A 12,253-nucleotide genomic window follows, 5' to 3' on the forward strand; every position below is an offset into this window, starting at 1 on the left:
GAACTCTTCCTACCTGTAGGCTGTAGCTTGCATATTCCCTATTGTAAGCCTTTTGGAGCCTTTGGCATTGAGGAACATGTACTCATAGGTCTTTTGGCACTGGGCGTAGTGCTTTGTTCCGAATCAGTATAAATCCTTTGTGTCCTGAGTGCTAGAAATCGAATCCCTTGAGCAGCGCGGCTATAAATTTACTTGTCGGTTCTCAAAACACCGACACAAATCAAGACTATATTGTAATAAAATATATTTAAGACCAAATTAGGTACCAAATTGAGGCCACCAACCATGTATATATATTAGCTAAAAAAGATTGGAGCACATAATAAACTATGAAACAAGAGGATATTTGCCCAGTGGTTCGATCCATCTGGCTCATTGTCGGCCCTGTTCGTTTGAACTTATCAGTCTGGCTTATTAGATATGGTATATTATTTTTCTCTCACAACAAATCAACGAATAATAGTTTTCAGCCTGACTTATCAGCGAAGCGAACAGAACTGTGCAGTCAATGCCACGCGTGCCTTTGAGATCAGCGCCGTCGCGTGTCACTTAGCTCATCTAGCCCTACATGCTCCGCTGAAGGCTACTATAAGCCGCTGCCGTGCACGCCCATCGCCGCTGCCGCTCACGCCCGTCGCCGAAGAAAGGAAAGTGTGCTGCTGCGGTGCTGCACACCGCCCTGTCCATGCCACCAGCGCCGTACGTGCCTTTTTTATTTTCTTCTTCTGTCACTTCTAGAATCCCATACTTTCTCTGATTTCCAATTTTCTTTCCGAGAATTTCAGGATTTTTGGGTTTCTTTTCGGTATGGTGTTACTATAGAGAGTAGGGACGACCAAGTCTAGACGTTGCATGTCACCTGCATGCATGTTTAGCTGGGCAATAAAGGAACATGGTGATCAAGGCATGTGTACGTGTTTGTGGGCACGAGACAGAAGGAAAACATGCATTGTTCTAAAAAAAAAAAGGAAAACATGCATGCACACCTCAGCATTTATTGGATCATAAGGAGAAATCTGCATGGATACTACGGACCTGTTTGGATCTCTCCAATTTTAAAAAATATGGTTTTTAAAAATTTGGTGGAATCTAAACATGTTAGTTTTTGTTCAGTTTCTTATGTCAGTTTTTGCCAGATTCTTAAAAACTAAAAAGCTGTTGATACCTAGCTTTTGCCAGTTTTTTTTTTACCCTGTGAGCAATAAATGAAGCAAAATTCTTAAAAACTAGGGCATCCAAACACCCTCACCAGTTTTTTTGTTCAGAATTCAAATTTTAAAAACTAGAAACAAAAACTGGTTTTTAAGAATCTAAAACTCATCCAAACAGGCCCTGCGTAACCACGATTCCACGAAAGCAAGATATGGGTAGCTGTTTATTACTAGGAGATTATATTTGGCGTGTGATTTAAACAAAAGTTAGGGTGACTCGATACAAAGGAAAATAGAAGGATCTGCGTAGACTTCATATTTTCACTAAACCTCTTTCTTTTCCTATTGAAGTGTTCAGTTTTAAAAATTTCTAACTATATACAGGAAAAAACTATCCAGCCTATATCTATAACTACTACTCCATCCGTCCTGTAATACAGTGCATTCTAACATTCAAAATTTGTCCTCAAATATAATGTATTCTAGAAGACAAAAACTAATTTACATTAAATACTTTTCATTTATCAACCAATCATCATTACGTTAATGATAGTGTCCGATTAGGAAATAAAATGAGGGTACATGCGTCTTTTATGTTCTCTTTTAATTTATCTTAAAATTTCTAGAATACACTATATTACAGGACAGAGGGTGTATATCTTAATTTATACTTTATTTCTATCTATGTCTCTCGTTGCAACGCACGAACATATTTGCTAGTACAAATTTAAAAAATCCATAGATTACGAATCAAGCATCCAACTCAAGTTTTGATTGCACAATCGTGTTTCTTACCATAAATTCTTCTAAACAAGATCCCATATGAGCATGTTTACATAAATTTTTGTTAACAAACATTTATCTTATTAAGATAGAGCATTTTTTATTGAACATACGTGATGTTGTAGACTTAGAAAACAATATTTCGTCTTCATACAAAAAATGTCCATGGCTCAGGAGAACAATATTCCAAATCTATGATAACAAATTATTGGTTCATATGACTGGTATTATAGTAGCAATGAAAATAAAAAAGAACAACAAAAGCTATAAAACATATAGAAACAGATAAATAAAATAATAGCTAAAATAATGAAAGGTAGAACAAACCGCACGCGAGAAAAAAAATAAAAAACATATGTATACTTATTATAAACAACCTAAAATATAGCATAGAACATCTCATGGGTCTCTGAATACTCAAAGATAATTATGGAACATCCATGTATACAACATGAACATTCTAAAATGCATCATAGAATATCACATTTATACTACATGAACATAATACATCAAAGAACATCACATGTATACCACGTGAACATCATAAATTATATTATAAACATCACATGTATATCACGTGAACATCATAAAATATATCATAAAACGTCACATTCATTATCACGGGCCTAAATAGCCGTGACGGGCTAAGGAGGTGTTGGGCCCAAGTCGGGCCAACTGAGCCTAGCGTGAACAGTGCCCATGGGTACTATGGCGCGGGTACATTAGTGCGTGCTGTAGCGCATTACAAAATCTACCTAGGTATAGGATTAGGAAGAGTCCAGAAGCTAAGATTACTTGTCAGTCAAGTTGCATCGGGTCGAGTCAGGAGATGTATCCTTTGAGATTAAGCAAGAATAATTCAGAGAAAACCCTAATTATATCTCTCTCCATGCGCTTGCCACCGGTTGTCACCGCTAGCAGGAGCCTACTGCTGCCCTATGCCGCTGCGCCTCCGCTGTGCGCTGCACCAGCAGCGCAACCGTTGCTCCCCCACCGTGGCCATGCCACTCACACGCTCATCTCCAGCCCTAGCTACCGATCACAGGACATCCACCCTACGTCAGGTCAGTTGCAACACCTTGTTGTCACCGCCTTTCCCCTCTCTCTAAGGCCATGGCTAGCCCTAGGGTTGTCGTCCCTCCCCTCTAATTCCCCCAATTCTACCCTCTAATTAAGGGGAAGTCACCCCCGATCGGACATGTAACATGTATACTAAGTGAATATCATATAATATCACATGTATACTAAGTCAAACATCACAAAATAAATCATATAATATCATATGTATACTAGGTGAACATCTCATGTATCTCATATAATATAGAAAAATAAAAAAGTAAAATATAAAATGATTAATGTAATTAATTAGAGTAAAATAACACACAAGAAGAAATACACATAAAAACTAAATAATAACAAATGATAAATAAATATATAAAAATAGTAAAAGAAATGAATAGCTTAAATAAGGATGGGAAAAGTAAAATTAAGAAAATCACATGGATACTATAGAACATGACATATATCTCATATAACATATGAAATAAAGAAACTTAAAAACAAAAATAGTTCATATAACAAATTAAAGAAAGAAACAAAAGTAAGAAAAATAAAACTTAAAATATATAGAAAAAAGAATAATAAAATACAAAAATAAAAATGTAATAAAGAAGATAACTAATTACTGTTATAAAAAGAAATATAAAAATTAAAAAGGAGAATAAAAACCATAGAAAAAATAAAGGAAAAAGGGAAAATAAATAGAAGCAAGAAAGGGAAAAGAATAAGAAAAAAAGAAATAGAAAAGGTAAAAGAAATAGTAGAGTGGCCATTAACTACCGAAGACGGCTTCTTTGTTGAGTGTCCCAGACTTTGCCGAGTGCTTTTTATCGGGCGCTCGGCAAAGAGGCTATTTGCCGAGTGCCAGAGAGAAAGCACTCGGCAAACAACTGGCACTCGGCAAAGAGGTGGTTTGCCGAGTACCGAGCACTCGGCAAACAATAACACTCGGCAAAGACTAGGTTTGCCGAGTGTCGGGCACTCGGCAAACCAGAACACTTGGCAAAGGGCCGCCGCCTTTAACGGCCGATAGCCGCCGTTAACCCTTTGTCGAGTGTCTTCTCCTGACACTCGACAAAGCGGTGATTTGTCGAGTCTCATTTTTTAACACTCGGCAAACCATATTTTTTTCACTTTTGACCTCCAAACTTTTTATGCTGTCCTCATACAATACCTGGTACTCCATGTTCCAATGTGGTATATTTCTCAGACTTTTTCTATATTTCTTTAATTTATTTCATTTAATTGAATTTTCTTGGATAATTCAAATTATAACTGCTAGTCATTCGAATAATGAAAAAATGAATGGAAAATGATATTCATGTTATTTAGTATAATGTGAGGCCATATCCAGGAACAGACCACCAATTTTGAACATCTTGTTCACGAAACATGACCACGAACTTGCGGTCGAGTTGTTTTTAAATTCTATAAAAAGCAAACAAAGTCCGAAAATCATGAAACTTGTCAAGATGTCATGATATCATATGCGGAGGCTGTGATAAAAATTTAAGAAGGTTTCACGCAAGTTGTCACGTATGATGCTTACAAACCGAAGAATCTCCAAAGAAGTTTCATGATTTCGTCAAGAGGCCAATGAGGTGGTAAGCATCGTACGTGATAAACTTGCGTGAAACCTCCTCAATTTTTTTATCACAGCCTCCACATATGATATCATGACATCTCGACAAGTTTTAAGATTTTTGGTCTTCGTTTGCTTTTTATAGAATTTAAAAATAACTCGACCACAAGTTCGTGGTCATGTTTCATGAACAAGATGTTCAAAATTGGTAGTCTGCTCCTAGATATGGCCTCACATTATACTAAATAACATGAATATCATTTTCTCATTCATTTTTTATTATTCGAATGACTAGCAGTTATAATTTGAATTATCTAAGAAAATTCAATTAAATGAAATAAATTAAAGAAATATAGAAAAAGTCTAAGAAATGTGCCACATTGGAACATGGAGTACCAGGTATTGTATGAGGACTACAGAAAAAGTTTGGGGGCAGGAAGAAAATAAAATAAAAATGATTTGCCGAGTGTCTGCGTTTGGCGATCGGCAAAGGAGCCTCTTTGCCGAGTGCCAGGACAGCTGGCGCTCGGCAAAGAATTTTATAAAAATCTTTAAAAAAACCCTCTTTGCCAAGTGCCAGGCCGGGTGGCACTCGACAAAAAAAATTAAAAAAATTAAAAAAAAATACTTTGCCGAGTACCAGATCGGGGGCACTCGGCAAAGAATTTTTTTAAAAAAACCTCTTTGCCGAGTGTCAGGCCAAGTGGCACTCGATAGAGAATTAAAAAAAAATACTTTGCCGAGTGCCAGATCGGGGGCACTCGACAAAGGGGGGATGTAACCTTGCCGGCCCAGCCGGCCCACACACACCGCACACACGCACGCAGGGAGCTGACCGCCCCAGCGCCGCCCGCACCCGCGCCACTGGAGGAGGAGGAGAAAGAGAGGAGGAGGAGGAGGAGAGGAGGAGAGGAGGAAGAAGGAGGAAGAGAAGGAGGAGGAGGAAGGACGAAGAAGGAGGAGGTGCCTCGGCCGTCGTTGCCACGTTTCTAGCGCTTCCCTAGCCATCGCCTTGTCCACCGGCGCCCTGGCCCCTTCACCACCACCGCCCTACGATGCCCACTAGGTATGCCCTACCATCGTCATCGTCGTAGTATTACTAGTAGTTGCGGTAGTAGTAGTGGTAGAGTAGTGGTGGTGGTAGTCGTAGGAGTCGTATGAGTGGTTGTGACATTGTTATATATATGTGGTTGGATATAATCTTGTGCATGTCGGCCATCGTGCCGTTCATATATATGTGCTTGTCGCCGTGCAGGGGAGGTGCTGCCGAAACTTTATATTGATAGTTTTATGTTTCTTTTTTTGCAGAGAAGAGCCCATCGGAGCGGAGCCGGAGTACCTCGGCGACCCCGATCGCCTTCCTCGCCGCTGCGGGTCTGCCTGCACCGTGTCGCCACGCCACTGCACCGACCCACCACAGCCCCACTAGTCTGACTCCACCGCCACCCTAGGTATAACTCCTCTTTCCGTATCATGCTCGTAGATCACATAACCCAGTTAGGCGTCTCCCGTTCGAAAGAGATACGGTTGAAAAAATGCAGATATTTCCATATCTAAAACCGTATCTATTTCGAATTATCCATGTTTTTTGGACAGCCCGCAGATGCGTAGGTGGGGTTAGTTTTCATGGTCTGCTCTGATCCGAGATAGAGTTTTGGCATCATCTCCCTATTGTTCTCTGGATACACACTCTCCCTGGCAGGACGTGTATTTGGAGAACAGTAGGGAGGTGCTGCCAAAATTTTGTCTCGGATAGGAGTAGAGCATGGAAACTAACCTCATCTACGGATCCTCACATGGGATTAGGACATATCCTCACCTATTAGATAGTAGGAATGTCGTGTAGATGCAATTGATGTTTATATTACTCGCCGCTATATATGTTAGAGGATGGAGGACCATGAGTGGATGTACACGGGCCGTGCAAGTCAGGGTCAGGTCACCAATGAATGGATGGACAAGACTGATGCTTTCTTGGAACGGGCATTTGGCGTGGCTGCTAAAGGAGCGAGTAAAATTTATTGTCCCTGCAGCAAATGTGCTAACAGGAAAAGACAAACGAAGAAGGTCATGGGGGAACATCTTTGAAAGAATGGATTTACGGCAGACTATACCCGGTGGGTCTACCATGGTGAAGCCGATCGTATGAGAGAGGAGGTGGTGAGACCACGCGTTGAGGATTATGATGCTGATGTCGGGGTAGCAGACATGTTAAATGACTATCATGAGACACAGTTCACTGAAGGACGTACGGAGGAGGAGCTAGAGGCAACCGCAAAGGCATTCTATGACATGTTTGCTATGGCACAGAAACCCCTTCATGGCTAGACAAAGGTTTCTCAACTGGATGCCATTGGACGCATAATGGCGTTGAAGTCCCAGTATAGCCTGAGTTGAGACGCCTTTGATGGTATGTTTACAGTTATTGGTAGCCTGCTTCCAGAGGGTCACCTTCTGCCAAAGAGCATGCATGAGTCACAGAAACTCCTTCGTGCACTTAAGATGTCGTATGAGCAGATAAATGCTTGCCCGAAGGGGTGCATCCTATTTAGGAAAGAGTACGTGGAAGCAAAGTACTGTCCAAAGTGTAAATCCTCTAGGTTCCTAGAGGTAGATTCTAGTGATGGCTAGAAGAGGCAGCTTGACATTCCCATGACAATCCTACGGCACCTTCCGTTTATATCGAGGATCCAATGGCTATACATGATCAAGGAATCCATGAAACATATGACATGGCACAAAAATGACAAACGATACAATCCTGATAGGATGGTACATGCATCCGATAGTGAAGCATGGACCCACTTTGATGGCATTCATCATGAGAAAGCTAAAGAGGCTCATAATGTACGTGTTGCACTGGCAACAGATGGGTTCAATCCTTATGGAATGATGGCTGCCCCATACACATGTTGGCCCATGTTCATTATCCCCCTCAATCTCATCGTGGACATGCATTACGAGGCACGCATCCAGGCCATCATAACTTACCACGGGACCGTCCTTGGAACAAAGGTCACCAAAAGGGACGCAAGAACCATGACGTTGACCCGGGACCAGTACCTACAGGTAAATACATAACATTAATACTGATTCCTTTTGAGATTAAGTAGGCTTAATTTCATCTTCTGATATGTCATGTACTTGATGGCCTGTAGATGATTCCTTATTGGTGCGCCGCGCATCCCCAGTGCTGGGTACAGATGGTGGACAAGTGGTGCTCACGCGAGTGGGAGGAGACGCACAACTTGTGCCAAGAGCGGCGTTTGATGATGCCAGGTGTAGCACTCCATCAAGGTAGCCACAGCCTCAGCGGATATGCAGAAACATGGGTACACGAATTCATTTATTTATTCTAATGCTCAATTCTGCATGATTTCTAATCATCTTGCTGTTTTTCTCGCAGTTGGCGTCACATGGTGGCTAGCCTTGCTCCATCTTCAACGCATTTGCTATGGCCCACAAGATCAAGGCGACGTCCGACATCGACTACAACCCAGAGGACGGGCCTGAGGCGTACAGCAATGTGACCATCCACAACCGCCTCAGTGAGTACACATCGATGGCAAGGGAGGTCCATGGTCCAAAGTGTGATCCAAGCACCGAGGACCTTGATGGAAAAGTCGTCATGAGGGTGGGAGGAGGCAAGAAGCATGGGTGGTACTAGATTGGTGATGGCGCAATCGACTCGGCCGCTACTCCCAGTCTCTCCCAGATTTGAGCAAGCAGCACGAGCATGAGCCCGGCCATACGACCTTGGCAGGACACTTCACACCACCGGGTGGAGGCACTCGAGGTTATTCCTGATTTATTCGTCGTTCATTAGTTTTTTCATACCTTTCCTTTGCATTATTGTAAAATTGGGTTGAATATATTGTAGGCCCAGTTGGAACAAGAGAGGAGGATACGGGAGCAGATGCAGGCAAAGATGAAGAGGTTGGAGGCCGAGCGGGAGGCTGAGAAGCGGAGGATGGTGGAGATTCTTCAGTACATGCAAAGTCTTAGCGCCGCTACAGGTGTAGTTCCGCCACCTTTGCTATTTGCTCCACCTCCACCTCCACCTCCTCACTATTCTACTCCTGTGAGTATAAATGTTTTAGTTTGTATGTTCATGCTTACGGTCAAACCTAGTGGAGTATGAAAGTTTTATTCATGTATGGTATATATTTATCTTGTCTCACACATGCAATCTCTTCTCCTTTGTGTAGAATCAATCGGCGGCATCGAATGATCCTCATGCTCCAGCGAATCCTTCACCAAATTAGTCTCATTGGCCATCTTGGTGATGATACTTGTGGTTGTTAATGGTACTTCTATTTACAATTATGGTTGTAGATGATGGAACACTTGGATTACTTGTGAACTTATTTGTGATATATTGTGAGACATGTGACGTTTGTGATATATATGTGATGTTTGTGATATATATGTGGTGTTGGTGATATATATGTGCTGTTGATGATATATATGTGATGTTGGTGATGTTTGTTATATATATCTTTTGTTTGTTTGGATGGGATGTAAAAAAACAAATAAAAAAGGCTATTTTTAGTCACTTTGCCGAGTGCAATGGCCATGACACTCGACAAAGTGACTACCTGGGAACATGCTTTGCCGAGTGCAAAGGCCATTGCACTTGGCAAACATCATAGATTTGCCGAGTGCCAGGGGCCAGACACTCAGCAAAGGTCTACCTTTGCCGAGTGTCTTGCCGGTGGCACTCGGCATAGTGGCCACCTTTGCCAAGTGTCTGAGTCAATGGCGCCCAGCAAAGGGGTGACCTTTGCCGAGTGCTTGACCTTAACAAATAAAGCTATGGTTCATGCGAGTGCATGGCAAATAAAGCTAGTATAATACCCTCAGACTAAAATGAAAAAATTGGTTGGTTAACTAACCTTAAGAACACCCTTGCCAAGATAATCATGTCCTCCATCCCTCAACTCCAAGGCCTCGTATATTCCTGAGAGGTCAATTATTCAATGAAAAAAATATCAAAATTCTACACATAGATGTCAAACATATGGAATTTGAGGCAACTACAGAAAGTCCATTCCAAACAAAATAGTTGATACTGACATCCCAGAGTACCATATATAATATGAAAAATATTTTTCTTTTCTGTGTTGCTAACATGTCAAAATGATTAAACATGGCATGGTATCACATTGTCGATGTTTCACCACCGATAGCCTGCCACGGGGGTACCCGGGGCAGTTTGTTCGGGCTTCGGCGTATGCAGAACTCGACGGTAAATACAAGAGACAGTCGATTTATCCTGGTTTGGGCCCTTGACCGTGATCGAGTAATAGCCCTACGTCCAGTTAGCGTTAGCTTTGCATTGGATTGATTGTCAAGTGTTGCATTATCTAACTCCCTTCTCCAGGAACTCCGCCCTCCTTTATATAGTTAGGAGGCCAGAGTCCTAGTCGGTTTACAATGTAGAGTCCCAGTAAGATTACAGGGTAGTATTACTACTAGGATTACATGGGAGGAATCCTAATCAAACTAGATCTCCTCTCTTCCTTGCGGTGTATCCCGTGGGTCCCGCATCAACAAGCCCCCGAGCACTTCATGGTTGAACTTCAGAAACCTTGTCTTGTTCCTCTAGGTCTTGCCAAGTAGGAACAAGTGTCGCCTGAGTGCTTTCTTGAGTGAAACCATGTAGCGCTTCTTGGGATCTTCGAGTGGTGTGTGCTTTTTTGAAGAAAAAATACTCCCATCTTGGTGTAGCCCTCGAGCCTCTTGCTATTTGGAACAAGGAGCTAGAGGGTCTTGTCTTGAAATTGCTCTGATTCTTCATCAAAGGGCTCCTGAGCATATACCCGGGTTCTTTATAAAAAAGAACTCGGATATAGATTGGTCCGGGTTCTTTTTGTCATGAGGCCTTGAAGTGGTCTGTCTTGAAGAAGTCTTCTTGGTGACGTGCGCTTTTTTGAAGAAAAAAGTGCACTCACTGAGTGTAGCCCCCGAGCCTCTTGCTATTTGGAACAAAAAGTTGGAGGGTCTTGAATCTTATGTTGTTTGAAAACTCCTATCTTGAAGAATTCTTCTTGGTGACGTGCGCTTTTTCGAAGAAAAAAGTGCACTCACTGAGTGTAGCCCCCGAGCCTCTTGCTATTTAGAACAAAGAGTTGGAGGGTCTTGAATCTAGGTTGTTCAAAGAACTGAAAACCTCTCCTGTTATAGCCCCCGAGCATATATCTAGGTTCTTTTATTCAAAAAGAACTAGATCTTGGCATATTCTCTGGTAGTCTGTTGTTGTCAGATGTAGTTGTATGGTGGTGGTTGAGAGTAAACGTTGTTTGTTCACGAGTTGTACAGTATTGGTATATTCTTCCGAATATGCTTGTTCTTGAGTACTGTTCCTTCACGCCTGAGTCCTCTTTCATTAAATTCTGTCTTTTCACTGTGTCCTTTGTTAGGTTTGTTCCGTTGGTGCTCCCGGTCCATGTACACCGCTTCTTTGGTCTATAAATACCCTCCTGGTGTGCTGTTTTGATTCATTGAGCATTTTGTTGCATGGTCTGAAATCTCCATAGTCATGAATATGATAGTTTCTGAAGTAGAACAGCCCCAGGCGTAGTTTGTAGTTCTTATATATCTTGAATGTACCAGAAATGTTCTTGCCCAGGTCCAAGTTCTTGCTCCAGAGGTCCCTTTGTCCAAGATTGCGGAGGAAGCCAAGAGTCAAGAATATATGGATGCCGTTGAAAAGGTGGAGCCTGAGGTCGAAGATTTAGCCAGGAGGATTGTGGATAATCTTAATATTGATATTTCTTCTCCTGATGACAATGCTTGATGTAATTGACCTTTGTACGCCAGCCTCTGTAATAGGATATTATACTCCTTTTTGAATGAAGATTCTTTATTTTTCGTTGAAGTCTTCTTTGCATGGATGTCTTCGCCTTGTTTATTCTTCAAATGAGTTGTCCAAGTGATCAGAATTTTTTCTGAGTAGTCGTTTCTTGGGCGTGGCATGCATCCGTAGTTTAGAGTGGTCGTGTTCATTCATCCATTGTAAGATAATTCCTTGATAGATCGGGCGTTTGTATGGCTTTTATCTGAGCCTTGACTTGTCGAGTGCTTATTTGGCTTTTATCTGCGCCATGTAAACAACTTGGGGTATGTAGATCGTTGTCTTGTTAGAGTCCCTTGATTTGTCGAGTGTTTGTTTGGCTTTCATCTATGCCATGTAAACAACTTGGGGTATGTAGATTGTTGGCTTGACAAAGTTTCTTGATTTGTCGAGTGCTTGTCTGGCTTTCATATGCGCCATGTAAACAATTCGGGGTATGTAGATCTTTGCCTTTTTGTTCTTGTCAGTATTGAAAAGACTTAGGACCAGCGATCTCAAGCATCTTTAGTTTCTTTGCTTTCGTTCGGTGAGCTCAAGCATGTTTTCAGCCATTTTGCTTTTTTGTTCGGGTGTTAGCTTATTAGCTACCCTCATCGGCGGGCTCAAGCATCTTTTCAGCTCTTTTGCTCTCGGCCGGTATGCTCAGGCATAATTTTAGCCATTTTGCCTTTTGGTTCGGGTGTTAGCTTATTAGCTACCCTCATCAGTGGGCTCAAGCATCTTTTCAGCTCTTTTGCTCTCGGCCGGTATGCTCAGGCATAATTTTAGCCATTTTGCTTTTTGGTTCGGGTGTTAGCTTATTAGCTACCCTCATCGGTGGGC

General features: G+C 41.8%; 1 pseudogene; it reads left to right on the plus strand.

Annotated features, from left to right (window-relative positions):
- Positions 1 to 6,465: 6,465 nt before the first annotated feature.
- On the plus strand, positions 6,466 to 8,840 carry LOC136512579 (uncharacterized; annotated as a pseudogene).
- Positions 8,841 to 12,253: the final 3,413 nt, after the last annotated feature.

This window comes from Miscanthus floridulus, chromosome 16, assembly GCF_019320115.1.
Source record: "Miscanthus floridulus cultivar M001 chromosome 16, ASM1932011v1, whole genome shotgun sequence".
In the NCBI taxonomy this organism is placed as follows: Eukaryota; Viridiplantae; Streptophyta; class Magnoliopsida; order Poales; family Poaceae; genus Miscanthus; species Miscanthus floridulus.